This window comes from Dendrobates tinctorius, unplaced genomic scaffold, assembly GCF_039654945.1.
Source record: "Dendrobates tinctorius isolate UK_male_01 unplaced genomic scaffold, ASM3965494v1 ptg000103l, whole genome shotgun sequence".
In the NCBI taxonomy this organism is placed as follows: domain Eukaryota; kingdom Metazoa; phylum Chordata; class Amphibia; order Anura; family Dendrobatidae; genus Dendrobates; species Dendrobates tinctorius.
In genome coordinates, this window is record NW_027361771.1 from 24,298,582 (window position 1) to 24,325,442 (window position 26,861).

Below are 26,861 nucleotides of genomic sequence, written 5' to 3' on the forward strand. Positions count from 1 at the left end.
AAGTCAAAGGGGAATGACCTGTGTGGGAGAACATCGATATGGGAGGAAAAGTAGTTTGTAACCATAGTTGACAACTGCTGTCTCCTGTCACTTTCCATCGATGCAGTATTACCAGTTGTGTGAGCGGTATTTGAAAAATCAGTCCACAACATTGTCATGAAACCCCTGTCTCCAACGCCACTTCTGCTGTGTGCACCACGAACACCTCTGCCAAGCTGCCCCCGGCCCGTACGGCTCGTGTGAGAACCATCACCGCTGCTGTGTGCTGGGAATGCCTCAAGCAACCGATTTACCAGAGTTGCTTGTTTATTAGCCAATATTAGGTCAAGGTTCTCCTGTGGCATGATGTTTTGTAATTTGCCTTTATAGCGTGGATCCAGGATGCTGGCCAACCAGTAGTCGTCATCGTTCATCATTTTGGCAATGCGTGGGTCCCTTTTTAGGATCTGCAAGGCATAATCTGACATGTGGGCCAATGTTCCCGGTGTCAATGATGCACTGCGAGTGCTGGGTGGAGGAGCACTTTCTGGCAAATCCACATCCCTCCAGTCACGCACAAACCCTGTACCAGACCTTGCCACGCCAATATTTTCACTTGCCCCACGAGATGCATCCTCCTCCCCTAAGTAATCATCCCCATCATCCTCCTCCTCCTCCTCTTCTTCCTCCACCTCGTCCAGGAGAGGTCCCTGAGCAGACAATGGCTGAATGTCATCAAGGATTCCCTCCTCCTCTTCCTCCTCATCAACATTGGCTGCAGACGCCTGCTCCTTAAGGTGCGTCAAAGTTTGCATGAGCAGACGCATAAGTGGGATGCTCATGCTTAGGATGGCGTCGTCTGCGCTTACCAGCCGTGTGCATTCCTCAAAACACTGAAGGACTTTACAGAGGTCTTTCAGCTTCGACCACTGCACACCTGTCAACTCCATGTCTGCTCTCAAAGTGCCTGGCCGTGTATCCTCCCACAAATGCATTATGGCCTGCCTCTGCTCGCACAGCCGCTCCACCATGTGAAGGGTGGAGTTCCACCTTGTTGCAATGTCGATAATGAGGCGGTGGTTGGGAAGGTGGAGCAATCGCTGCAGCTTCTGCATACGAACGGAGTGTACAGGCGACCGGCGGATGTGCTCGCACAGTCTTCGCACCTTCTGGAGCAGGGCTGTTAACTCCGGATAATTTTTGAGGAAGCACTGCACCACCAGGTTCAAGGTGTGAGCCAAGCAAGGTATATGGCTGAGTTTTGAAAGGGCTATGGCTGCCACAAAATTACGGCCGTTATCACTAACTACCTTGCCTGCCTCAAGATGTACACTGCCCAGCCATGACTCAGTTTGTCGCTTCAAGTACTCGGCCAGCACCTCGGCGGTGTGTCTGTTGCCCAAACACATCATCTGCAACACAGCCTGCTGACGCTTTCCACTAGCTGCTCGATAGGGGGACACATCGTGTGCAACAGTGGCAGCTGCAGATGGAGTGCTCGTACGACTGGGCTCTGTGGATGAGCTTTTGCTTCTGGAGGAGGAGGAGGAGGAGGAGGGTCGAACGCCTACAGCCAACTGTTTCCTATACCGTGGGCTAGGCAGCACTGTCCCACCACCACTGTCCCCTGTGGACCCTGCATCCACCACATTAACCCAGTGCGCAGTGATGGACACGTAACGGCCCTGGCCATGCCGACTGGACCATGCATCAGTTGTGAGGTGCACCTTTCCGCTCACTGACTGCTTGAGTGCATGGACAATGCGGTCTTTCACATGATGGTGGAGGGCTGGGATGGCTTTGCGAGAGAAGAAGTGGCGACTGGGTAGGTCATAGCGTGGTACTGCATAGGCCATGAGTTCGCGGAAAGCTGCGCTTTCCACCAACCGAAAGGGCATCATCTCAAACGAGATTAGTATGGCAATGTGGGCGTTCAAACCCAGTGTACGCGGATGAGAAACTGAGTACTTTCTTGACCTACTCATAGTGTCTGGGAGGGTGAGCTGGACTTGAGAGCTGCATATGGTGGAAGTAGCGGTGGACAGGGCGGACTGAGAAAGGGTTGATGATGGTGATGGAGTTGGTGTTCTTTCTGATGGCTTAGAATCAGTCTTTCGTTGATATAACAGTGAGATTCCCTGACTGCTGTGGCCTTGCAACGACACCTCAACATTTGCTGCTGTGCTAACCGGTGGGCTTACAGTGGGGGAAACAATGTAGCGTTGCTGACTACCTTCGCTGTGATCAGTTGCACATGTGGCACTTGAGGTTTGGTGTTGTGTCCACGCTTGCAAGTGCATGCTGGTTAAATGTCTAAGCATGCAACTGGTATTCAAATTTTTCAGATTTTTCCCTCGGCTAAAGGTCTTTGCGCACTTCTTACAGATAACCTTGGCCTGATCATGAGGATTTTGGTCAAAAAAGTGCCACACTGCACTGCACTGTTCCTACTTTGGCAGACATTTTGCAGCCTAGCACGCTGTGATCTTTTGACCCTCTGGACAAGCTGTCCAGCAACTCTTTTGATGTTTGGAACCTGTCTTTGGAGTGCTCCGGGCCTGCCAGATAACAGCTGTTGCGATGTCGATGTCTGCTGTGGATGCTCCTCATCTGAGCTATTGGAAGCAGCACCCTCTTCCCCCAATGGATGCCAATCTGGGTCAACAACTGGGTTATCCATCACCTCCTCTTCTATGTCATGTGCACCTTCCTCTGTGTCACCGTGTATGGTGGTATAGTGTGCGGGAAGGGGCACCTGAGTCTCATCAGGGTCAGAATCTGGCTCTGTACACTGCGAGGACAATGTAGTGCTCTGAGTGAATGTACCAGCAGAATCATCCATCAGCGGCTGTGCATCAGTGCACTCCATGTCAGATTCATCTTGGCCTGGGTAATTCACCATTTCACTTGATAATCCAGGCATGGTATGTGAAAACAGCTCCATGGAGTAATCAGTAGTATGGCCTGCGTCATCCTTCAATCTTGGTTGGGGTGAAGGACACAAGGAAAGGTGTGGTTCATGAACATGAGCCTCCAATGACGACTCAGTGCTTTTACTTTTTACAACTGAAGAAGAGGAGGCGATAGAGCTGGAGGCTGAGTCAGCAATGTAAGACAAAACTTTTTCCTGATGCTCTGGCTTTAAAAGCGGTTTGCCAACTCCTAGAAAACTAAGCGTTCGAGGCCTTATGTAGCCAGACGATGACGCAGGCTCAACACCTCCTGCATTCGGTCCTATTTTGCTCTTGCCACTACCATCAGATCCACCACCAACACCATCATTACCAGCTGCCAACCCCCGCCCAATTCCACAGCCTCTTCCACCAGCCTTCCTCATTTTTGGTAGAAATGTAGACAAAATCCAACAAACTATATAATAATGTAAAACAAGGTACAAGGTGTCTATAGGACAGGGGAGATTTTGAATTTCTTCAGACACTTGTGGACACTGGACACTTTTGGATTGTGTGAGGCCCACTTATATCTGAGCGCTATGTCACAGGCTCGATGGCACAGCTGTGACAAAAGTGACGAGAGGATAAGGGAGATTTTGAATTTCTGCAGACACTTGTGGACACTGGACACTTTTGGATTGTGTGAGGCCCAATGAATATCTGAGCGCTATGTGACAGGCTCGATGGCACAGCTGTGACCAAAGTGACTAGAGGATAAAGGAGATTTTGAATTTCTGCACACACTTGTGGACACTGGACACTTTTGGATTGTGTGAGGCCCAATGAATATCTGAGCGCTATGTGACAGGCTCGATGGCACAGCTGTGACAAAAGTGACGAGAGGATAAGGGAGATTTTGAATTTCTGCAGACACTTGTGGACACTGGACACTTTTGGATTGTGTGAGGGCCACTGATATCTGAGCGCTATGTCACAGGCTCGATGGCACAGCTGTGACAAAAGTGACGAGAGGATAAGGGAGATTTTGAATTTCTGCAGACACTTGTGGACACTGGACACTTTTGGATTGTGTGAGGCCCACTGATATCTGAGCGCTATGTCACAGGCTCGATGGCACAGCTGTGACAAAAGTGACTAGAGGATAAGGGAGATTGGATTGCTTTTAAAAAAGCAGTTTGCGGAGCAGTGGGTAAACAGCAATGCCAGCCTGTCAGGAAGCCTTAAAAGGCAGCCCAACAACCAACACCACTGATACACCACAATATAGCCTCCCCTTGCACTGCACACACAGTGACTGGTGTGTTGTGCAGGCCAAATCGCTAGCAGCAGAAGCAGTTTTTTTTTCTTCTCAGCAGGACAAAAAAAAAAAATTGGGATTGCTTTTAAAAAAGCAGTTTGCGGAGCAGTGGGTAAACAGCAATGCAGGAATGTCAGGAAGCCTTAGAAGGCAGCCCAACAACCAACACCACTGATACACCACTATATAGCCTCCCCTTGCACTGCACACACAGTGACTGGTGTGTTGTACAGGCCAAATCGCTAGCAGCAGAAGCAGTTTTTTTTTCTTCTCAGCAGGACAAAATAAAAATATTGGGATTGCTTTTAAAAAAGCAGTTTGCGGAGCAGTGGGTTAACAGCAATGCAGGAATGTCAGGAAGCCTTAGAAGGCAGCCCAACAACCAACACCACTGATACACCACTTTATAGCCTCCTCTTGCACTGCACACACAGTGACTGGTGTGTTGTGCAGGCCAAATCGCTAGCAGCAGAAGCAGTTTTTTTGTCTTCTTCCCTGCCTAACACTCTCCCTACAAAATCAGCAGCAACCTCTCCCTATACTGAGATCGGCAGAAGTAAGATGGCGGTCGGCGTGCACGCCCTTTTATACCCCCTGTGACGCCCACCAAAGCAAGCCAATCACTTGCATGCCCTTCTGAAAGATGGTGGTGACCCCTGCCTATGTCATCACGTTGCCCACAGTGTCCGTGGATCCTGATTGGCTGAAAAAGAGTGCAAAACAAACTTTTGAAACTCGACTTTGGCGCGTAAGTCGCCGACCTCGTGGCCGACCTCATCCTAGGGTCAGGTTTCGTTTCATGAAACCCGACTTTGCCAAAAGTCGGCGACTTTTGAAATTTTTCGACCCGTTTCGCTCAACTCTACCGTTTAGTATAATATATACTGTATCCTTACTTGCAGGGAGGTAAGCAAAAGGACACTGAAACTTACTTAAAATAAAGAAATGTAAATTACTGGTCATTTGTTTATCCATCAACAAAGGACCATTGATATTCAAGGCAACTACCCTAATTAGATTGGTTGTGTAAACGTTCCCAAGGATGTTATCTTGTGCTTCAAAGCCCCTCCTCCAGCTTGCTGTATTTCTGCCATGTGGCACACATGAGGCCCCCTCCTCTAGCTTCCTGTATTATATACTGGTTAAAACAGGTATTGAGGGGATGTGTTTATAGCCAATGGACAATAGACTTGTGACATCATTCCCCACATGGTGGGGATGGACACACCTTTTAGCTGGACATTTAAAAGAACTAGGAAACATGTGCTCACTCTTTTGGCTCCTGGAGGATGACTGGTCGACGTCTATCTGAATAATGTAACGTATGAATAATGCTTGTTTCTGATTAATGCATATGTATTTATAGTTTTATACTGTTATTATTTGATCTTATCACTTATTAAGTAAATCAATTTAGTAAATTCAATTCTTGTGTGAGCATTTTCTTATTCATCACAATCCATTGGAACCCTTACAATACACATCAGCTGACACCAGTGACCGAATTTAAAGTTTGTATCTCTGATCACAGCTGAGTGCTCCCACTGTCTTTTGACAATGTGGGAACTATGGCTCTCTGAACGGCGGTGATGATTTCCCCACTTATAAGAAGCAGTGTTTGCCACACTGTCATGCACATTAAAGCGCTGCAAACACTGGATGTTAGGGTCCCCCATTCAAGTGAATGGGGTCCGGGTTGGGGTTTGGGTTCAGGTACTGTTCTGGTACCTGAACCCGAACTTTTTGTAAATGTTCCTCTGAACCCACCGGACCCGAACATCCAGGTGTCCGCCCATCTCTAGCCAGAACATGTCGGTGAGATGGTTGCAGTCCCATCTTTGTTAACTTTTTGTACCACTTTTGCTACAGTATTCTTACTGATAAGGAAAGATTTGCTGATCTTCACTTTTCTTGTGTAATGTAATTATTTTCTTTTTCCGATCTTTTGACTTTTCTTTTTCATGTTAAGCTCCTTTCATATTCCGTTTTTTCCCCATGTTCATTGGTCCTGTCGGGGCATGCATATGAACCTCCTACAAAATAGGATTCAGGCATATACTACAACAGGCCATAGACTATAATGGTGCTGACAGAGTCAACGTGTGCTCTGCGGATCATCTCTCTGGTAGATACTGTTGCACACAGGGTCTGATTCATTGGTTCAAAACAAACATGGGGTTTATTAAATGTCCATAAACCATCCAGTTTAACAAACTAAACAGCCTCTCCTGGGTACAAAATGTATAACAGCACCAAAACTGAAAATAAACAGTCCATATATAGCACGGACACACCCGCTTAAATGTCAGTTCTTAGCCTTTAGCAGAGACTGAGCCACACAAGCAAGGTCATTTCACCGTGCCGTAAGAATGCAGCTGGACTTCCTTATAACTGCCATATCACACCCCAGTGTGTGGATATGTGAGCAGCCAGTCCCACACGTCTCTTTGACTGCCCGTAAACTCGGCCCTGGAAATGCCCTATTAAGTCTCTCAGCATTATATGTGGTTTACAAGGCTTATATCACTGGTGCTACAAGCCTCGGTGCAAAATATCTCACCTCAAGGACCTGTCTAGTAGCCATCTTACAACGCTTACTAGAAGCATACAGTCAGACACAGTAGACTGTATCTGGGTGTGTGCCTCCAGTAGGGGTATATACCCAAAAATGATGCAGGGCTGAGCACACATTGCCTCTCTTGGCACCATTTAAGTCTTTGGCCCCGACGAGACCAATGAACATCGGAAAAAACATAATGTGAAAGGAGCCTTAGAGGCTGTAAAAGACTTGAGACTGGGACGTAGGCTCACTTTCTTGAAGGAAACATACTGCCAGAGCTATAATGGAATGGTTTCTATGAAAGCATATTCATGTGTGTGAATAGCCCACTCATAGCCCAGAACTAATTTCCATTGAGAATCTGTGGTAAAATTTGTAAATTACAGTTCCCAGATCCTCTCCACTCAAACTCACTGAGCTAGAATTAGTTTACAAAGAAAAATGGGCAAAAATTTCAGTCTCTAGATGTGCAAAACTGATAGATAAGTACATCAAAAGACTTGCAGCAGTAATCACAGCAAAAGGTGGTTTCAAAAAGTGTTGACTTAGGGAGGCCCGAATAGAAATGCGCTTCAAAATTTTCAGCTTTGTATCTTTTAAATATTTCAAAAACCATGCATCATTTCCTTTAAACTTAAAAAATACTCGTAACTTTGTTTTGGTATATCCCATAAAATCTCAATAAAATACATTTATGCTTGTGGATGTGAAAAGAATGAGAAAAGTTCACAAAGTATGAATACTTTTTCAAGGCACTGAGCCCTTATCTCAACACCATCGATTCTGTATTGGATTGCACAAAGAAAGAGAGAGAATGCAAGGCTACATTAACAAATCTGTTGTTAGTTCTCCAAGATGTTTGGAACAACATCCATGCTGAGTATTTTCAAAAACTGTGTGCAAGTGTAACTAGAAAAATGAATGCTGCATTTTAGGTAAACGCTGGTCACATCAAATATTGGTTTGATTTAGATTTCTCTTTTGTTCATTCATCTTTTATTTTGTGAATTGAGAAAACTAAACTATTAACATTTACATGTTTAAACCATTCTTCCTTTGCAGCATTTTATCCATATGTGGCTATGACTTGCACAGTACTGTACAGTATATCATTTTTTTTTAATTTGTTTCTTATGTCTGTCATTGTCTAAAATATCAACATTAAATCTTTATTTTGATGTTTTCTGTAGATCAGGCAATAGATAATTTGTTACATCTAATTTGTGCACATCTATACTCATGTCTTGTACTATCGATCACTACAATGGTCTGAGGCTTCGGTGTGCGAGGGGGTGTACCACCTCCCCCTCCTTCCTGCAGGCATCTGTGGCCTTTCTTTTGATTAGCCACAATAATGACATTGTTGCAGGCCTTCTAATCAGAAGATTAGTCAGGGATACTAGCAGGTAAGAGCTGGTATTCCCACTCCTGTGCAGCCGCCATATATTCTTCTTGCATACACCTAAAAGAAAAGGGATGTCATATGAGTTTTCAGTCTCATTTAAAGATAACTTGTTACCTAATTTATGCTATCTGAACCATGGGCAGCAAGAATCAGATACCAACAACTACTGTGGCAGCTGTGTATGTTTTACTCTGAAATGGCATAAACGTGCTTTAAAAAGCCATACAGGGACTGTGATGATTGGCAGGGTCGGCATCACTACCCGGCTCACCCGGGCAAGTGCTGATGCCCTGGACAAATGTGGGGGCTCACTTGCCATTGGTGACAGTCTCATTCAGACGGACACACATTAGACCTGGTCTTCACCCGTCTCTGCTCTCTTTCTAACTTCACCACATCCCGTCTCCCTCTATCTGACCACCATCTACTCACTTTCTCATCCCTGTCCTCCTCACCTGGCACCCATGTCGAGCAACACGCGCACCCCGGCAGAAACCTTGCACACCTAGACACCCATGCGCTCTCTGACTCTATTCTACCACTGGCATCCATATCCTCACTCCATGACACAGAGGGTGCCATTGCTTTCTACAATGCCACTCTCGCATCAGCTATTGAAGCGGTTGCCCCTCTCGTTCATGGCAGAATGCGACGTATCAACAGACAACCTTGGCACAATAACACCACTAAAAAGCTCCGGCAAGTGTCCAGGACTGCAGAGCGGCGCTGGAAGAAAACAAATTCGCAAGATGACTTCACCACATTCAAACAGGCAACACTCGATTTCAAATCTGCCCTCACCTCTGCTAAATAGGCCTACTTCACAACCCTCATATCTTCCCTATCTTACAACCCCAAACAGTTATTCAAAACTTTTAACTCCCTCCTCCACCCACCACTGCCTCCTCCAACCTCTCTCATTTCTGCCGAGGACTTTGCCACACACTTCAAAAATAAGATTGACCAAACAAGGCAAGTGTTCATCGTTCAACCACCACAACTCCTTTGTATACCAGACTAATGCCCAAACCCCATAACCTCACTCTCCAACATCACTGAAGGGGAGCTTAGTCATCTTTTCTCCAAATTGCACCTCACAACCTGTGCGCTCGACCCCATGCCATCCCACCTCCTCTCCAACCTCACCACCACGCTTATCCCATCCCTAACCCACCTCTTGAACCTATAACTAACGTCCGGTACATTCCCTTCTGGTTTCAAACATGCCACAATCACACCTATCCTTAAAAAGCCAACCTCGACCCAACCACTATGTCCAGCTATTGCCCAATATCGTTGCTCCCATTTGCTTCCAAACTCCGGGAACAGCACGTCCACGCTGAACTTTCCTCCCACCTATCATCTAACTTGCTCTTTGACAATCTACAATCTGGTTTCCGCCCCCTATTATTCCACTGAGACAGCCCTGACCAAAATTACTAACGACCTACTTACAGCCAAATCAAATTGGCAATACTCTATACTCCTGCTTCTAGACCTGTCCTCTGTATTCGACACAGTTGACCACTGCCTCCTACTACAGATCCTCTCCTCCTTCGGAATCAAAGACCTCGTCCTATCCTGGATCTCCTCATACCTTTCCAACCGCACATTCAGTGTTTCCCTCTCCCACACCACCTCCTCATCCCACCCTCTCTCTGTTGGAGTCCCCCAAGGCTCTGTTTTAGGACCCCTACTCTTCTCAATCTATACACTTGGTCTGGGGCAACTCATAAAGTCCCACAGATTCCAGTACCACCTTTATGCTGATAACACTCAGATTTACCTCTCTGGCCCAGACATCACCTCTTTGCTGTCCAGAAACCCAGAGTGTCTATCAGCCATATCCTCCTTCTCCTCTCGCTTCCTCAAGCTCAATATGGACAAATCTGAACTCATCATCTTTCCTCCATCTCAGAGATCTTCCTTACCCGACCTAGCTATAATGACATCACGCTTTCCCCAGTACCGGAAGTCCGCTGCATCGGAGTAACCTTTGACTCTGCCCTGTCCTTCAAACCACGCATCCAAGCTCTTTCTACCTCTTATTCCCTCCAGCTCAAAAATATTTCCAGAATCCATCCTTTCCTCAACCCCAAATCTACTAAAATGCTTGTGCATGCCCTCATCATCTCCCGCCTCGACTATTGCAACATTCTTTTCTGTGGTCTCCCTGCTAACACCCTTGCACCTCTCCAGTCTATCCTTAACTCTGCTGCCCGACTAATTCATCTCTCTTCTCGCTACTCCTCCGCTTCTCCTCTCTGCAAATCTCTTTACTGGCTCCCATTCCTTCAGCTTATCCAGTTCAAATTAATAATACTGACCTACAAAGCCATCTATAACATGTCTCCCCCATATGTCTCTGAACTAATCTCCCGATACCTTCCCTCACGTAATCTCCGGTCCTCCCAAGAACTCCTTCTCTCCTCCACACTTATTCACTCCTCACCCAACCGCCTCCAAGACTTCTCCCGAACTGCCCCTATTCTCTGGAATTCTTTGCCCCAACAAGTCCGACTATCAACCACATTTGGATCCTTCAGACGGAACCTGAAAACCCACCTCTTCAAGAAAGCCTACAGCCTGCAATGACCCCGCTAACGCCTTCTCTCTCACCACTACCGGTGATATAACCTCAACCAACACCGGAACTGCTGCAACCCACCAAACGACTATCTCCTTCCCCACCATCCTGTAGCATGTAAGCCCGAAAGGGCAGGGTCCTCTCCCCTCTGTATCAGTCTGTCATTGTTAGTTTGTTTACTGTAAGTGATATCTGTAATTTGTATGTAACCCCTTCTCATGTACAGCACCATGGAATCAATGGTGCTATATAAATAAATAATAATAATAATAATAATTAGAGTTGAGCGAAACTGGTCGAAAAATTTCAAAAGTCGCCGACTTTTGGCAAAGTCGGGTATCATGAAACGAAACCCGACCCTAGGATGAGGTCGGCCACGAGGTCGGCGACTTAAGCGTCAAAGTCGCGTTTCAAAAGTTTGTTTTGCGCTCTTTTTCAGTCAATCAGGATCCACAGACACTGTGGGCAGCGTGATGACATAGGCAGGGGTCACCACCATCTTTCAGAAGGGCATGCAAGTGATTGGCTTGCTTTGGTGGGCGTCACAGGGGGTATAAAAGGGCGTGCATGCCGACCGCCATGTTACTCATGCTGATCTCAGAATAGGAAGAGCTGCTGCTGATGATGATTCTGTAGGGAGAGCGTTAGGCAGGGAAGAAGACACCAAAAACTGCTTCTGCTGCTAGCGATTTTGCCTGTACAACACACCAGTCACTGTGTGTGCAGTGCAAGTGGAGGCTATATTTTGCTGGATCAGCGGTGTTGGTTGTTAGGCTGCCTTCTAAGGCTTCCTGACGGCTGCATTGCTGTTTACCCACTGCTCTGCAAACTGCTTTTTTAAAAGCAATCCCAATTTTTTATTTTTGTCCTGGTGAGGTACTGAGCGTGCATTTTTTCACACCATACAGCAGTGCACACTCCTCACACAGTAACGTGTAACGGCTGTTATCACAGCCACAGTGAAGCTATCTGTGTGTCACTCTGTAAGAATAAGTCGAGGACATGTTCCGTTCTTACAGACCTGCACCTTCTAGTTTTGTCTAGCTTTCAAACAGTTAAATATATTTGCTGTTTGATCACATTCAAAACTATAGAGAGACAGCGTGTGTCAGTCCGTATACTTAAAAAACACAGAGCTTGACAATTTTACGTACACCGGACAGCCGTGTACGTGCACGCTCCTCTCTCAGTACCGTGTAACGGCTGTTATCACGGCCACAGTGAAGCTATCTGTGTGTCGCTCTGTAAGGATAAGTCGAGGACATGTTCTGTTCTTACAGACCTGCACCTTCTAGTTTTGTCTAGTTTTCAAACAGTTAAATATATTTGCTGTTTGATCACATTCAAAACTATAGAGAGACAGCGTGTGTCAGTCCGTATACTTAAAAAACATGGAGCTTGACTATTTTACGTACAGCGGACAGCCGTGTACGTGCACGCTCCTCTCTCAGTACCGTGTAACGGCTGTTATCACAGCCACAGTGAAGCTATCTGTGTGTCGCTCTGTAAGGATAAGTCGAGGACATGTTCCATTCTTACAGACCTGCACCTTCTAGTTTTGTCTAGTTTTCAATCAGTTAAATATATTTGCTGTTTGATCATTTTCAAAACTATAGAGAGACAGCGTGTGTCAGTCCGTTATCCTCTAGTGACATTTTTCACACCTGTGACATCGAGCCAGTGACATAGCGCTGTGATATTCAGTGGGCCTCACACAATCCAAAAATCCAAAAGTGTCCAGTGTCCACAAGTGTGTGCAGAAATTCAAAATCTCCCCTGTCCTATAGACACCTTGTACCTTGTTTTACATTACTATATAGTTTGTTGGATTTTGTCTACATTTCTACCAAAAATGAGGAAGGCTGGTGGAAGAGGCCGTGGAATTGGACGGGGGTTGGCAGCTGGTAATGATGGTGTTGGTGGTGGATCTGATGGTAGTGTCAAAAGCAAAATAAGACCGAATGCAGGAGGTGTTGAGCCTGCGTCATCGTCTGGCTCCACAAGGCCTCGAAGGCTTAGTTTTCTAGGAGTTGGCAAACCGCTTTTAAAGCCAGAGCTTCAGGAAAAAGTTTTGTCTTACATTGCTGACTCAGCCTCCAGCTCTATCGCCTCCTCTTCTTCAGTTGTAAAAAATAAAAGCACTGAGTCATCATTGGAGGCTCATGTTCATGAACCACACCTTTCCTTGTGTCCTTCACCCCAACCAAGATTGAAGGATGACGCAGGCCATACTACTGATTACTCCATGGAGCTGTTTTCACATACCATGCCTAGATTATCAAGTGAAATGGTGAATTACCCAGGCAAAGATGAATCTGACATGCAGTGCACTGATGCACAGCCACTGATAGATGATTCTGCTGGTACATTCACTCAGAGCACTACATTGTCCTCGCAGTGTACAGAGCCAGATTCTGACCCTGATGAGACTCATGTGCCCCTTCCCGCACACTATATCACCATACACGGTGACACAGAGGAAGGTGCACATGACATTGAAGAGGAGGTGATGGATGACCCAGTTGTTGACCCAGATTGGCATCCATTGGGGGAAGATGGTGCTGCTTCCAATAGCTCAGATGAGGAGCATCCACAGCAGACATCGACATCGCAACAGCTGTTATCTGGCAGGCCCGGAGCACTCCAAAGAACAGGTTCCAAAAATCAAAAGAGTTGCTGGACAGCTTGTCCAGAGGGTCAAAGTATCACAGCGTGCTAGGCCGCAAAATGTCTGCCAAAGTAGGAAGAGTGCAGTGTGGCACTTTTTTGAACAAAATCCTCATGATCAGGCCAAGGTTATCTGTAAGAAGTGTGCAAAGACCTTTAGCCGAGGGAAAAATCTGAAAAATTTGAATACCAGTTGCATGCTTAGACATTTAACCAGCATGCACTGGCAAGCGTGGACACAACACCAAACCTCAAATACCACATGTGCAACTGATCACAAAGAAGGTAGTCAGCAAAGCTACATTGTTTCCCCCACTGTAAGCCCACCGGTTAGCACAGCAGCAAATGTTGAGGTGTCGTTGCAAGGCCACAGCAGTCAGGGAATCCCACTGTTATATCAACGAAAGACTGAATCTAGGCCATCAGAAAGAACACCAACTCCATCACCATCATCAACCCTCTCTCAGTCCGCCCTGTCCACCGCTACTTCCACCATATGCAGCTCTCAAGTCCAGCTCACCCTCCCAGACACTATGAGTAGGTCAAGAAAGTACTCAGTCTCTCATCCGCGTACACTGGGTTTGAACGCCCACATTGCCAAACTAATCTCGTTAGAGATGATGCCCTATCGGTTGGTGGAAAGCGCAGCTTTCCGCGAACTCATGGCCTATGCAGTACCACGCTATGACCTACCCAGTCGCCACTTCTTCTCTCGCAAAGCCATCCCAGCCCTACACCATCATGTGAAAGACCGCATTGTCCATGCACTCAAGCAGTCAGTGAGCGGAAAGGTGCACCTCACAACTGATGCATGGTCCAGTCGGCATGGCCAGGGCCGTTACGTGTCCATCACTGCGCACTGGGTTAATGTGGTGGATGCAGGGTCCACAGGGGACAGCGGTGGTGGGACAGTGCTGCCTAGCCCACGGTATAGGAAACAGTTGGCTGTAGGCGTTCGACCCTCCTCCTCCTCCTCCTCCAGAAGGGAAAGCTCGTCCACAGAGCGCAGTCGTACGAGCACTCCATCTGCAGCTGCCACTGTTGCACACGAGGTGTCCCCCTATCGAGCAGCTAGTGGAAAGCGTCAGCAGGCTGTGTTGCAGAAGATGTGTTTGGGCGACAGACACACCGCCGAGGTGCTGGCCGAGTACTTTCAGCGACAAACTGAGTCATGGCTGGGCAGTGTACATCTTGAGGCAGGCAAGGTAGTTAGTGATAACGGCCGTAATTTTGTGGCAGCCATAGCCCTTTCAAAACTCAGCCACACACCTTGTTTGGTTCACACCTTGAACCTGGTGGTGCAGTGCTTCCTCAAAAATTATCCAGAGTTAACAGTCCTGCTCCAGAAGATGCGAAGGCTGTGTGCGCACATCCGCCGGTCGCCTGTACACTCCATTCGTATGCAGAAGCTGCAGCGATTGCTCCACCTTCCCAACCACCGCCTCATTATCGACATTGCAACAAGGTGGAACTCCACCATGCACATGGTTGAGCAGCTGTGCGAGCAGAGGCAGGCCATAATGCATTTGTGGGAGGATACACGGCCAGGCACTTTAAGAGCAGACATGGAGTTGACAGGTGTGCAGTGGTCGAAGCTGAAAGACCTCTGTAAAGTCCTTCAGTGTTTTGAGGAATGCACACGGCTGGTAAGTGCAAACGACGCCATCCTAAGAATGAGCATCCCACTTATGCGTCTGCTCATGCAAACTTTGATGCACCTTAAGGAGCAGGCGTCTGCAGCCAATGTTGATGACGAGGAAGAGGTGGAGGGAATCCTTGATGACATTCAGCCATTGTCTGCTCAGGGACCTCTCCTGGACGAGGTGGAGGAAGAAGAGGAGGAGGAGGATGATGATGGGGATGATTACTTAGGAGAGGAGGATGCATCTCGTGGGGCAAGTGAAAATGTTGGCGTGGCAAGGTCTGGTACAGGGTTTGTGCGTGACTGGAGGGATGTGGATTTGCCAGAAAGTGCTCCTCCACCCAGCACTCGCAGTGCATCATTGACACCGGGAACATTGGCCCACATGTCAGATTATGCCTTGCAGATCCTAAAAAGGGACCCACGCATTGCCAAAATGATGAACGATGACGACTACTGGTTGGTCAGCATCCTGGATCCACGCTATAAAGGCAAATTACAAAACATCATGCCACAGGAGAACCTTGACCTAATATTGGCTACTAAACAAGCAACTCTGGTTAACCGGTTGGTTGAGGAATTCCCAGCACACAGCAGCGGTGATGGTTCTCACACGAGCCGTACGGGCTGGGGGCAGCTTGGCAGAGGTGTTCGTGGTGCAAACAGCAGAAGTGGCGTTGGAGACAGGGGTTTCATGACAATGTTGTGGACTGATTTTTCACGGACCGCTCACACAACTGTTAATACAGCATTGATGGAAAGTGACAGGAGACAGCAGTTGTCAACTATGGTTAACAACTACTTTTTCTCCCATATCGATGTTCTCCCGCACAGGTCATTCCCCTTTGACTATTGGGCCGCTAAACTGGACATCTGGCCTGAATTGGCACAATATGCCTTACAGGAGCTCACTTGCCCAGCTGCAAGTGTGCTATCGGAAAGAGTCTTCAGTGCAGCTGGATCAATCCTGACAGAAAAAAGGACCCGTCTGTCAACCCAAAATGTGTATGATCTAACCTTCATTAAAATGAACCATGCATGGGTTTCCAAGGATTTTGTCCCATCTTCCCTTGATGACACATAGGTTGCCAGAAAAATGGCTTGCTTTGGTCCTCCTCCTATTCCGCGAACTTGAGCTATTTCGCCTTTTGCAGCAGCTGAATGACCCACATTTACATATGCCACTTTGTAAACCTCCCTAAGTGGACGGCCCCCCCCATGGCCGGGGTCACCACCTAGCGCACACAACCATGCGAGTGCCGCTGCCCTGGACAGGTGGGTAGGCCGACTCTTGGGTGCGGGCACTGGCATAGGGTCCCTCATAGTGCAATCAAGTGTCTCTGACAGTGGTGGTGCACACCCGCCGTCAGACACACCGCCGTACTATGAGGGGCCCAGTGCCAGTACCGATGCCCACGAGTGTGCCCCCCTTGCTTGGGCAGGGCCCCAGCATTTGCAATGTTTACCTCTCCCTGCTCCTCCGCTGTGTAGTCTGGGCTGTCAAATCCTTCACTGGGACTGCCACTACAAATTGATTGAACTGAAAGATGATGGTTAAGATGTAGCTATGCCCTGTCCTGCTGGCCGGGCTCTAGCTCTAGATGATCAGTGGCTTCCATTTCTTATGGACTTCGACTCACAATGACATGCAGTGGTGGTTTATCATCAGCTTTCACAGTTTTCCTACTCACAAACGTGTGACATTCCGGCGCACATTTCAAAATGTGCCTTCTCATGCCAATCAAATAGAATCGCCTACGGCCTGTGGCTTCTGTCTTTTGCACTCCAAAGTTACGTGACAGATCATGATAGCCAGTGAGCACCATGATTACATCGCTCCCTGTGTTAAAAATTGGATTGAGATGAGTAACAGTGATGGAATCAACGGAAGTGCGATACAGCAAGACTTTATTCACAAAAAAATGTTTTCACTGTCTCAACACACAAATTAATTGAGGATCAGCATCGCCTATGAGAATTGTGACGGAAGTTTTTCCCGTGAATAATAATTCCTAGATTTCTGCAATCAATAGCCTTTATGTCACTAATTGTATGCATCTCATTTCCTATTGCGGAGAGGCTGGACTGTATTACTGAGACAGAAATATATATGAAGATTTAAAAATAACACCAAAAGTATATAGTTGTGTACGCCTCAAATGCATTTCCTTTTTTCCACTTTTTAGATTGCTGTGTAATCCATACTGAGAACACGGAGATTTTACATGTTTAAACTATGCTATATATACCTGCTATCCAGTGATAAAGTACCCTTTCTCAACTTTGTACAATCTGGTCAAATCCATACTGGGCCTGAGAACATCTGAGTCTGCCTCCTGATCTATAGACATATATTTTTAATGTGTAAACTAGGCTACATATATACGTGTTATCCGGTGAAACTGTACCCTTTATCAACTTTCTACAAAGTTGTTGAATCCATACTGGGCCTGAGAACGGCTGCCGAGCTGTTAAGCAAGCTACAGCACCTGTGGTTTGGACACGAAATTTTTTCAGGAATGATGGTTAGGCCTAACTACGGAATTGCGGTTGACCTGAACTTACTGGGAAATCATCGTTCGCGGGGAATAATCTGAATCCCAGATCCCCATCACTAACGGAGTTCAGCAGGTTATCGGCACCTGTAAGCGACAAAAGCTGGTCCTTTCAGTGTAGCGTGCATGCAGCCCCGGACATGTACTGGAATGCTAGACCTGTTATTGCTCGATCTCACGTGCCACAGCCTCGCATATCCCTCTAGTAAGCTTGACGCGTACCGCGGGGCCATGCCGGAGTCTCAGTCCTTAACGGAATAAAGCTGAGAAATCGCTAGCACAACTACAAACGGACATACCACACCACACACAGAATCGACAAAGCTTGCAATCTGTCCATCTTTTCTGTAGCTTGTATGGTAGTGGTTTCCCGGGTGCAGTCCAATTAAGCCACAGGCTCCACTCCTGGTGGTGCCCTTTTGGACATTCCTTTAAGGTTCAGCTTTGCAATCATACTGCCCCCGGAAACCAAAAACTTTGCCTTCAGGGATGCTGTTTGGAGGTTTGTGGGAATAACGCCGCCCGATCAGCAGTCGGCATATGGGTCGCCCTCCCAGGGCTGTGGGGTACTCGGTACCGGGCCGGTGTCAGTGGGATGTGTCACAGCAGCGGTGACCCGGACGGTGGCCCTGGGCGCCCATGTAAATGGTGTGGTATAATGGTAAAGAGTTTATATAGATAGTTTGACACCACCTGTGGTGTTCGGCAACATAGATGTTAGGCCGATGCTGCATGCAGATCCTCTGGGACTGATGGTGTTGTGCAGCAAAGATGGTGAAGCTCCCCACAGGTGGAGCTGGAGTCCCAGGGAAGTGTAGATGTAGTGATGGGGGAAAGGCACAGGCGGTATAGGTGCTGGTACGCAGATGTAGCGGTGCTGGAATAACTGTAGGACACCAGAGCGTGCAGTTCCAAAGCTTTACTCACAGTCTGCAGGTTACACAGATGCCTGCCTCCGTGCTGTGTCCTCCGGGTCAGGACCTCTGCCAACCTCTGGGACCAGAATGGAAAGCTCCCTTCCAACACTCCGCCAACATGTACCTTCCTGAACGTCTCCTTTCTAGCGCTTGTGGGGGAAGCACTCACAGGACCATGGTTCACTGAAATGCCTCCTGTCTAACAGATGTTCCTCAGACTTTACTTGTATGGCAGACAGCTGTAGCCTTTTCCTTCTGCCTCGCACACGTCGATGCTGGGGCCTCCGAGCCTTAGTTGGGTACAGAGCATTTATAGCTGCTACTTCCCCCGGTTTCTGCTGCAGGAACGTCAGTGTCCCTACAAACTCGGAGACCGGAATCCGGACCATGCGCTCCAGCTAGGAGTGAGCCTTAACTCTGCTCATCCTCCAGCTCCCCTTCTCACGTCCACACACTTCCCCTTCCCTGCACAGAGTGCCCTAACTTACCTCCTCCCGACCACAGAGAGCAGCTCCTCAGCAGTCAGGTTCAGAGGTCTCCCTGCTGGCCTGGAGTGGGAAATGTGTTGTGTGTTGGTTTCACTGCTAGAGAGATCCTTCGTTGCTCCCAAGCTTGACAACACACTCCCTAGGAGGAAGGCAATGCCACAGTGGCGACCGTACTCTTGGGGACGCCACAAGTGCACTGAGGCCCAGCCACTGCTGGATGATGCTGCTGGTACATTGACCCAGACCAATACATTCCCCTCGCACTCTACACATCCAGAATCTGACCCAGAGGAAACTCAGGTTCCCCTTCCCGCATACTATACCACCTTACGCGGTGACAAAGAGGAAGGTGCAGATGAAAGTGCAGGTTCCTTGAGCAGGTGGGGGGGCATACTCATGGGCGATGGCACTGGCACAGGGCACCGCATAGTATGCAAAAGTGTCTCTGCCGGTGGGAGGGCCTAAACAGCCAAGTGCAGTGAGATGGAAGATGGGGACGACAAGGAGTTCAGAGTAGTGCAGGGATTCCCTAGCAAGGAGACTTATGTAATTGTTTTCAATGTTGGGACAGCAATTTTTGGGGAGCACTATACTCTGGTGAATGATATATGGGGCCCACCATACACTGGAGCATTCCAAAGGTGGACATCAGACACAGGAGCAGTATTTACAGGGCCCATTATACACTGGAGCCTGTAGAAATGGGGCCCATTATATATGGAGCATTATTTGGGCCCATAAGACAGTGGAGCTTCATCCATTGGGACCAACATATACTGTAGCATTATGTGGAGCTCATCATATACGGTTTGAAGCATTATATGGGAATAATGATTCCGTATGGAGAAATATATGGGCCTCATTACTCTGTATAGCGCACTAAGCGCTGGCCATAATACTGTATGGAGTTATATACTGTCTGTTTTTGGAGGTATTGGAGAATTTAAAATGGATATCAGTCATGAGATGTAAGAAGTGAAGTATTTTTCATTGTACTATACTGCTATTTCTCTGCCGTATCGGAGCATCATGAGTTGTGGTATGTGTTAAAGGGGCGCTCTTTGGCCCTGGGCCCACGAAAACCTGGAGCCAGCCCTCCCCCCATAACTGTAGCCAAATAACCCCCATTTTTCAGTGCGTAACTAGTATTATGAAGTTAATTAAGGTTGACAAGCTTCAGTAACAAGAATTTATGCTTTTGGCAATCAAATGGGCACTGTTGGTGTTTCCTGTCCTCCTCTCACTGCCGACTTTAATTCTCCATTGACTTACATTGGGTTTCATGTTTCGGGACGACCCCGACTTTTCCCTATAGTCGGCCGATTTTGCTCGACCCGACTTTTGGAAAAGTTGGGTTTCATGAAACGAAACTCGACCCTAAAAAACCAAAAGTCGCTCAACACTAATAATAATAATAAAAAATGCTATAAGGCCTGTGAATTGGGGGCATGGTATCAGCATAGTACTTTCAACTGTTTCAGAAGCCATGCTGTGATTTGACTCTGAAATTGGATGAGACTCACCCATTCAGTCTATGTGTGCAGAAAAAAAAATCAAATGCCACTGTATGGCATTCAATTTTTACTGATATATTACAATTCTGTAACATAGTAAACTATAAATGGTCCCGTAAATGATTACGGTAATATCTTCTGCTGAGTAGAAAAAAGGACAGCACATGGATGACAAGTGAGAAAAAAATGATCCCACTTTTCTGGATGAGAATGGGATTGATTTTTTATACTGTCTTGTGACTCTAGCCTTTACGTATGCATTGAAAAATCACCTTAACCCCTTAACGACCGCCGATACGCCTTTTAATGGCGGCAATTAAGGGCACTTAAACCACAGCGCCATAAATTAAAGGCGCTGAGTAAAAATCACCCCCAGAGTCGGTATTTCTTCAGGGGTCTCAGCTGCCGGGGGTAGATGAGACCCTAGAGAACATGATTCAGGTAGTTTTTTTACTGACCCCGGTGTTGCAATCGCCGTTATTAATGGTATAACGGCAACTGCAAAAAAAAAAAAAGTCTGATTACCCATTTAATTTCTGATCGCACATCAGAGGAGAGAGAAATATTTTCCCCAATCCCTCCCGGTACCTCCCGGTGTCCCTGGGCCCTCCTGCTTCCCCACACGGCTGCCAGCGTCTTCTTCCGGCAAGAAAATGGTGGGCGCATGCACAGTCCACCCACCGTGATTTGGCGGCCGACAACCAGCAACAACAGGAGATTTTTCCTATTGGTTCATTTTGGTAACTGTGATAGACCCTATCACAGTGATCAAAATAAAAAAAAATAGTAAATCAAACCCCACTTTATCACCCCCTTAATTAGGGAAAAAGTGAGTAGGGCTAAAGATAGAGTTAGGGTTGGGGCTAAAATTAGAATTAGAGTTGGGGCTAAAGTTAGGGTTGGGGCTAAAGATAGGGTTAGACTTAGTGTTGTAGCTATAGTTGGGATTACAGTGGGTATGGAAAGTATTCAGAACCCTTTAAATTTTTCACTCTTTGCTTCATTGCAGGAAAAAAACAAAAAAAAAGAGAAAACTACATAAAAGTCTGAGATTGAGTGCAATAAAATATAACATTTCATTAATTAATTATTAACCCCTTAAGCCCCAAGGGTGGTTTGCACGTTAATGACCGGGCCATTTTTTACAATTCTGACCACTGTCCCTTTATGAGGTAATAACTCTGAAACGCTTCTATGAATCCCGGTGATTCTGACAATGTTTTCTTGTGACATATTGTACTTCATGTTAGTGGTAAAATTTCATTCAAATAACTTGCATTTATTTGTGAAAAAAACGGAAATTTGGCGAAAATTTAGAAAATTTTGCAATTTTCCAACTTTGAATTTTTATGCCCTTAAATTACAGAGATACGGCACACAAAAAACTTGATAAGTAACATTTCCCACAAGTTTCCTTTACATCAGCACAATTTTGGAACCAAAATTTTTTTTTGTTAGGAAGTTATAAGGGTTAAAAATTGACCAGCGATTTCTCATTTTTGCAACACCATTTTATTTTTATGGACCAGATCACATTTGAAGCCACTTTGAGGGGTCTATATGACAGAAAATACCCAAAAGTGACACTATTCTAAAAACTGCACCTCTTAAGGTGCTCAAAACCACATTCAAAAAGTTTATTAACCCTTTAGGTGCATCACAGGAATTTTTTGAATATTTAAAAAAAATGAACATTTAACTTTTTTCACAAAAAAAATAATTCAGGTTCAATTTTTTTTATTTTACCAAGGGTAACAGGAGAAATTGGACTGCAAAATTTATTGTGCAATTTGTCCTGAGTACGCTGATACATGATATGTGGGGGGAACCACTGTTTCGGCGCATGGCTGAGCTCAGAAGGGAAGGAGCGCCGTTTGACTTTTTCAATGCAAAATTGGCTGGAATTCTGATCGGAAGCCATGTCACGTTTGGAGAGCCCCTGATCTTCCTAAACAGTGGAAATCCCCCACAACTGACCCCATTTTGGAAACTAGACCCCCCAAGGAACTTATCTAGATATGTGGTGAGAACTTTGAACCCACAAGGGCTTCACAGAAGTTTATAACGTACAGCAGTTCAATTAAAAAATCATATATTTTCCACAAAAATGATCTTTTCACCCTCAATTTTTATTTTCCCAAGGGTAACAGGACCCTAATAGTTATTGTGCAATTTGTCCTGAGTACGCTGGTACCCAACATGTGGGGGTAAACCACTATTTGGGCGCATGGCAGAGCTCGGAAGGGAAGCAGCGCCATTTGACGTTTTTGGCTGGAATTGAGATCGGACACCATGTCACGATTGGAAAACCCCTGATGTACCAAAACAGTGGAAACCCCCCACAAATGACACCATTTTGGAAACTAGACCCCCCCAAGGAACTTATCTAGAAGATGTGTGGTGAGAACTTTGAACCCCCAAGGGCTTCACAGAAGTTTATGACATACAGCCATACAATTAAAAAATCATATTTTTTCAACAAAAATGATCTTTTCACCCTCAATTCTTATTTTTCCAAGTGTAACAGGACCCTAAAAGCTATTGTGTAATTTGTCCTGAGTACCCTGATACCCCATGTGTGGGGGTTGACCTCTATTTGGGCGCATGGCAGAGCTCGGAAGGGAAACAGCGCCATTTGACGTTTTTGGCTGGAATTGAGATCGGACACCATGTCTCGTTTGGAGAGCCCCTGGTGTACCAAAACAGTGGAAACCCCCCACAAATGACACCATTTTGGAAAGTAGACCCCCAAGGAACTTATCTAGATGTGTGGTGAGCACTTTGACCCCTCCAGTGCTTCACAGAAGTTTATAACGCTTGGGTGTGAAAATAAAAAAATCGTATTTTTTCCACAAACATGATCTTTTAGTCACCAATTTTTTTACTTTCCCAAGGGTGCCAGGAGAAATTGGACCACAAAATTTGTTTTCCAATTTGTCCTGAGTACGCTGATACCCCATATGTGGGAGAAAACTACTGTATGGGTACACGTCGGGTCTCGGAAGGGAAGTAGTGATGTTTTGGAATGCAGACTTTGATAGAATGGTCTGCGTGTGTCATGTTGCTTTTGGAGAGCCCCTGATGTACCTAAACAGTGGAAACCCCCCACAAGTGACCCCATTTTGGAAACTAGACCCCCTAAGGAACTTATCTAGTTGTGTGGTCACCACTTTGAACCCCCCTGTGCTTCACAGAAGTTTATAACGACCGGGCGTGAAAATAAAAAAATTGTATTTTTTCCACAAACATGATCTTTTAGTCCCAATTTTTTTTATTTTCACAAGGGTAACAGGAGAAATTGAACCCCAAAAGTTGTTGTCCAATTTGTCCTGAGTACGCTGACACCCCATATGTGGGAGAAAACTACTGTATGGGCACACGTCGGGGCTCGAAAGTGAAGTAGTGACGTGTTGGAATGTTGACTTTGATGGAATGGTCTGCGGGTGTCATGTTGCCTTTGGAGAGCCCCTAATGTACCTAAACAGTGGAAACCCCCCACAAATTAGCCCATTTTGGAAACTAGACCCCCTAAGGAACTTATCTAGATGTGTTGTGAGTAGTGTTGAGCGATACCGTCCGATACTTAAAAGTATCGTATCGGATGGTATCGGCCGATCTAAAAAAAATATCGGGTATCGCTGATTCCGATACAGGAAGTCCCATTCAAGTCTATGGGACTTCCGGTATCGGAATAAGAAAAACCCTATTTTTGCCTTGTACAGCCTCTCTGGGGTCTGTACGGGCCTTTCGGGGGGCTGTGCCGGCCTGCCGGGGGGTCTGTGCAGGCTCCGGTGGTCTGTGCAGGCCTGCCGGTGGTCTGTGCAGGCTCCGGTGGTCTGTGCAGGCCTGCCGGGGGCTGTGCCGGCCTGCCGGTGGTCTGTGCAGGCTCCGGGGGTCTGTGACGGCCTGCTGGGGGGCTGTGCCAGCCTGCCGGTGGGCTGTGCAGGCTCCGGGGGTCTGTGCAGGCATCGTCCACGCAGCAATGGCATAAAGTGAGACTAGGGACTTTTTTTTTTTTTAAAGTGGTGGAGGAATACAGTGCGGAAGGATACCTACCTTCCGTCATTGTATTCCTGGAGCTGGTAGAGAACGGTAGCATCAGCTGATGCTGCTGTTCTCCAACTTGTAGTCCCATCGGACGATGCCTGCACAGACCCCCGGAGCCTGCACAGACCACCGGCAGGCTGGCACAGCCCCCCGGAGCCTGCACAGACCACCGGCAGGCCGGCACAGCCCCCCAGCAGGCCGGCACAGCCCCCCGGAGCCTGCACAGACCACCGGCAGGCCGGCACAGCCCCCCCGGCAGGCCGGCACAGACCCCCGGAGCCTGCACAGACCACCGGCAGGCCGGCACAGCCCCCCGGCAGGCCGGCACAGACCCCCGGAGCCTGCACAGACCACCGGCAGGCCGGCACAGACCCCCGGACAGTCGGCACAGCCCCCCCGAAGGCCCGGACTGACGGCGCATCATGATGCGCACAGACAGCGCATCATGATGACGTCATTTCGGCAGCCAATCAGAGCCACAAAAGTGGCTCATTGCATTTTGGACTTCCGATTCCGGTATCCGATACGAAAAAAGTATCGGTACTCGGTATCGGAATTCCGATACGGCAAATATCGGCCGATACCCGATACTTGCGGTATCGGAAAGCTCAACACTAGTTGTGAGCACTTTGAACCCCCAAGGGCTTCACAGAAGTTTATAATGCCCGGGCATGAAAATAAAAAAAACATATTTTTTCCACAAACATGATCAATTAGTCCCCAATTTTTTTATTTTCCCAAGGGTAACAGGAGAAATTTGACTCCAAAAGTTGTTGACCAATTTGTCCTGAGTACGCTGATACCCCATATGTTGGAGAAAACTACTGTATGGGCACACGTCGGTTCTCGGAAGGGAAGTAGTGACGGTTTGGAATGCAGACTTTGATGGATTGGTCTGCGGGTGTCATGTGCGTTTGGAGAGCCCCTGATGTACCTAAACTATTAAAACTCCCCATAAGTGACTCCATTTTGGAAACTAGACCCCCCCATGGAACTTATCTAGATGTGTGGTGAGCACTTTGAACCCCCCAGTGCTTCACAGAAGTTTATAACGCCCGGGCGTGAAAATAAAAAGATCATTTTTTTCCACAAAAATGATATTTTTGCCCCCAATTTTTTATTTTCCTAAGGGTACCAGGAGGAATTGGACCCCAAAAGTTGTTTTGCAATTTGTCCTGAGTAGGCTGATACCCCATATTTGAGGGTAAAACACTGTTTGGGCACATGGCAGAGCTTGGAAGGGAAGGACCACCATTTGACTTTTTCAACTCAGAATTGGCTGGAATTGAGATCAGACGCCATGTTGCATTTGGAGAGCACCTGATGTGCCCAAACAGTGGAAACCCCCAATTCTAACTCCAACCCTAACCCCAACACACCCCTAACCCTAATCTCAGCCCTAACCCTAACCCTAGCCCTAACCCTAGCCCTAACCCTAGTCCTAATCATAGCCCTGGCCCTAAACCTAGCCCTAGCCCTAACCCTAACCCTAATGGGAAAATGGAAATAAATACATTTTCTTTTAATTTTATTATTTTTCCCTAGCTAAGGGGGTGATAACGGGGGATTTGATTTACTATTTATGGCGGTTTTTATGTTTGGCAGCTGTCGCACGCTAAAAGACGCTTTTTATTGTAAAAATAGTTTTTGCATCACCACATATTGAGAGCTATAATTTTTCCGTATTTTTACCCACCGAGTTATATGAGGTCTTATTTTTTGCGGGACGAGTTGATGTTTTTATTGGTACCATTTTCGTGCATGTTACATTTTTTGATAGCTTTTTATTCCAATTTTTGGGACGCAGAATGAACAAAAAACAGCGTTTCATGAATTTCTTTTGGGGGGGTGCGTTTACACCGTTCCGCGTGCGATAAAATTAATAAAGCGGCTTTATTCTTCGGGTCAGTACAGTTACAGCGATACCTCATTTAGGTCGTGTTTTTATGTTTTGTTGGTTTTATGCAATGAAAACTATTTTATATACAAAATAATTATTTTTGCATCGCTTTATTCTGCGAGCTATAACTTTTTTATTTTTTCACGGATGATGCAGTATCATGGCTCGTTTGTTGCAGGATAAGATGACGTTTTCAGCGGTACCATAAATATTTATATGCGTCTTTTTGATAGCGCGTTATTGCACTTTTCGTTTGGCGGTATGATAATAAATCATTATTTTTTGCTTCGTTTTTTATTTTTATTTTTTAAGGGGTTTGCTAAAGGGGTTAACTAATGGGACAGTTTTATAGGGCAGGTCATTACGGATGCGGCGATGCCAAATATGT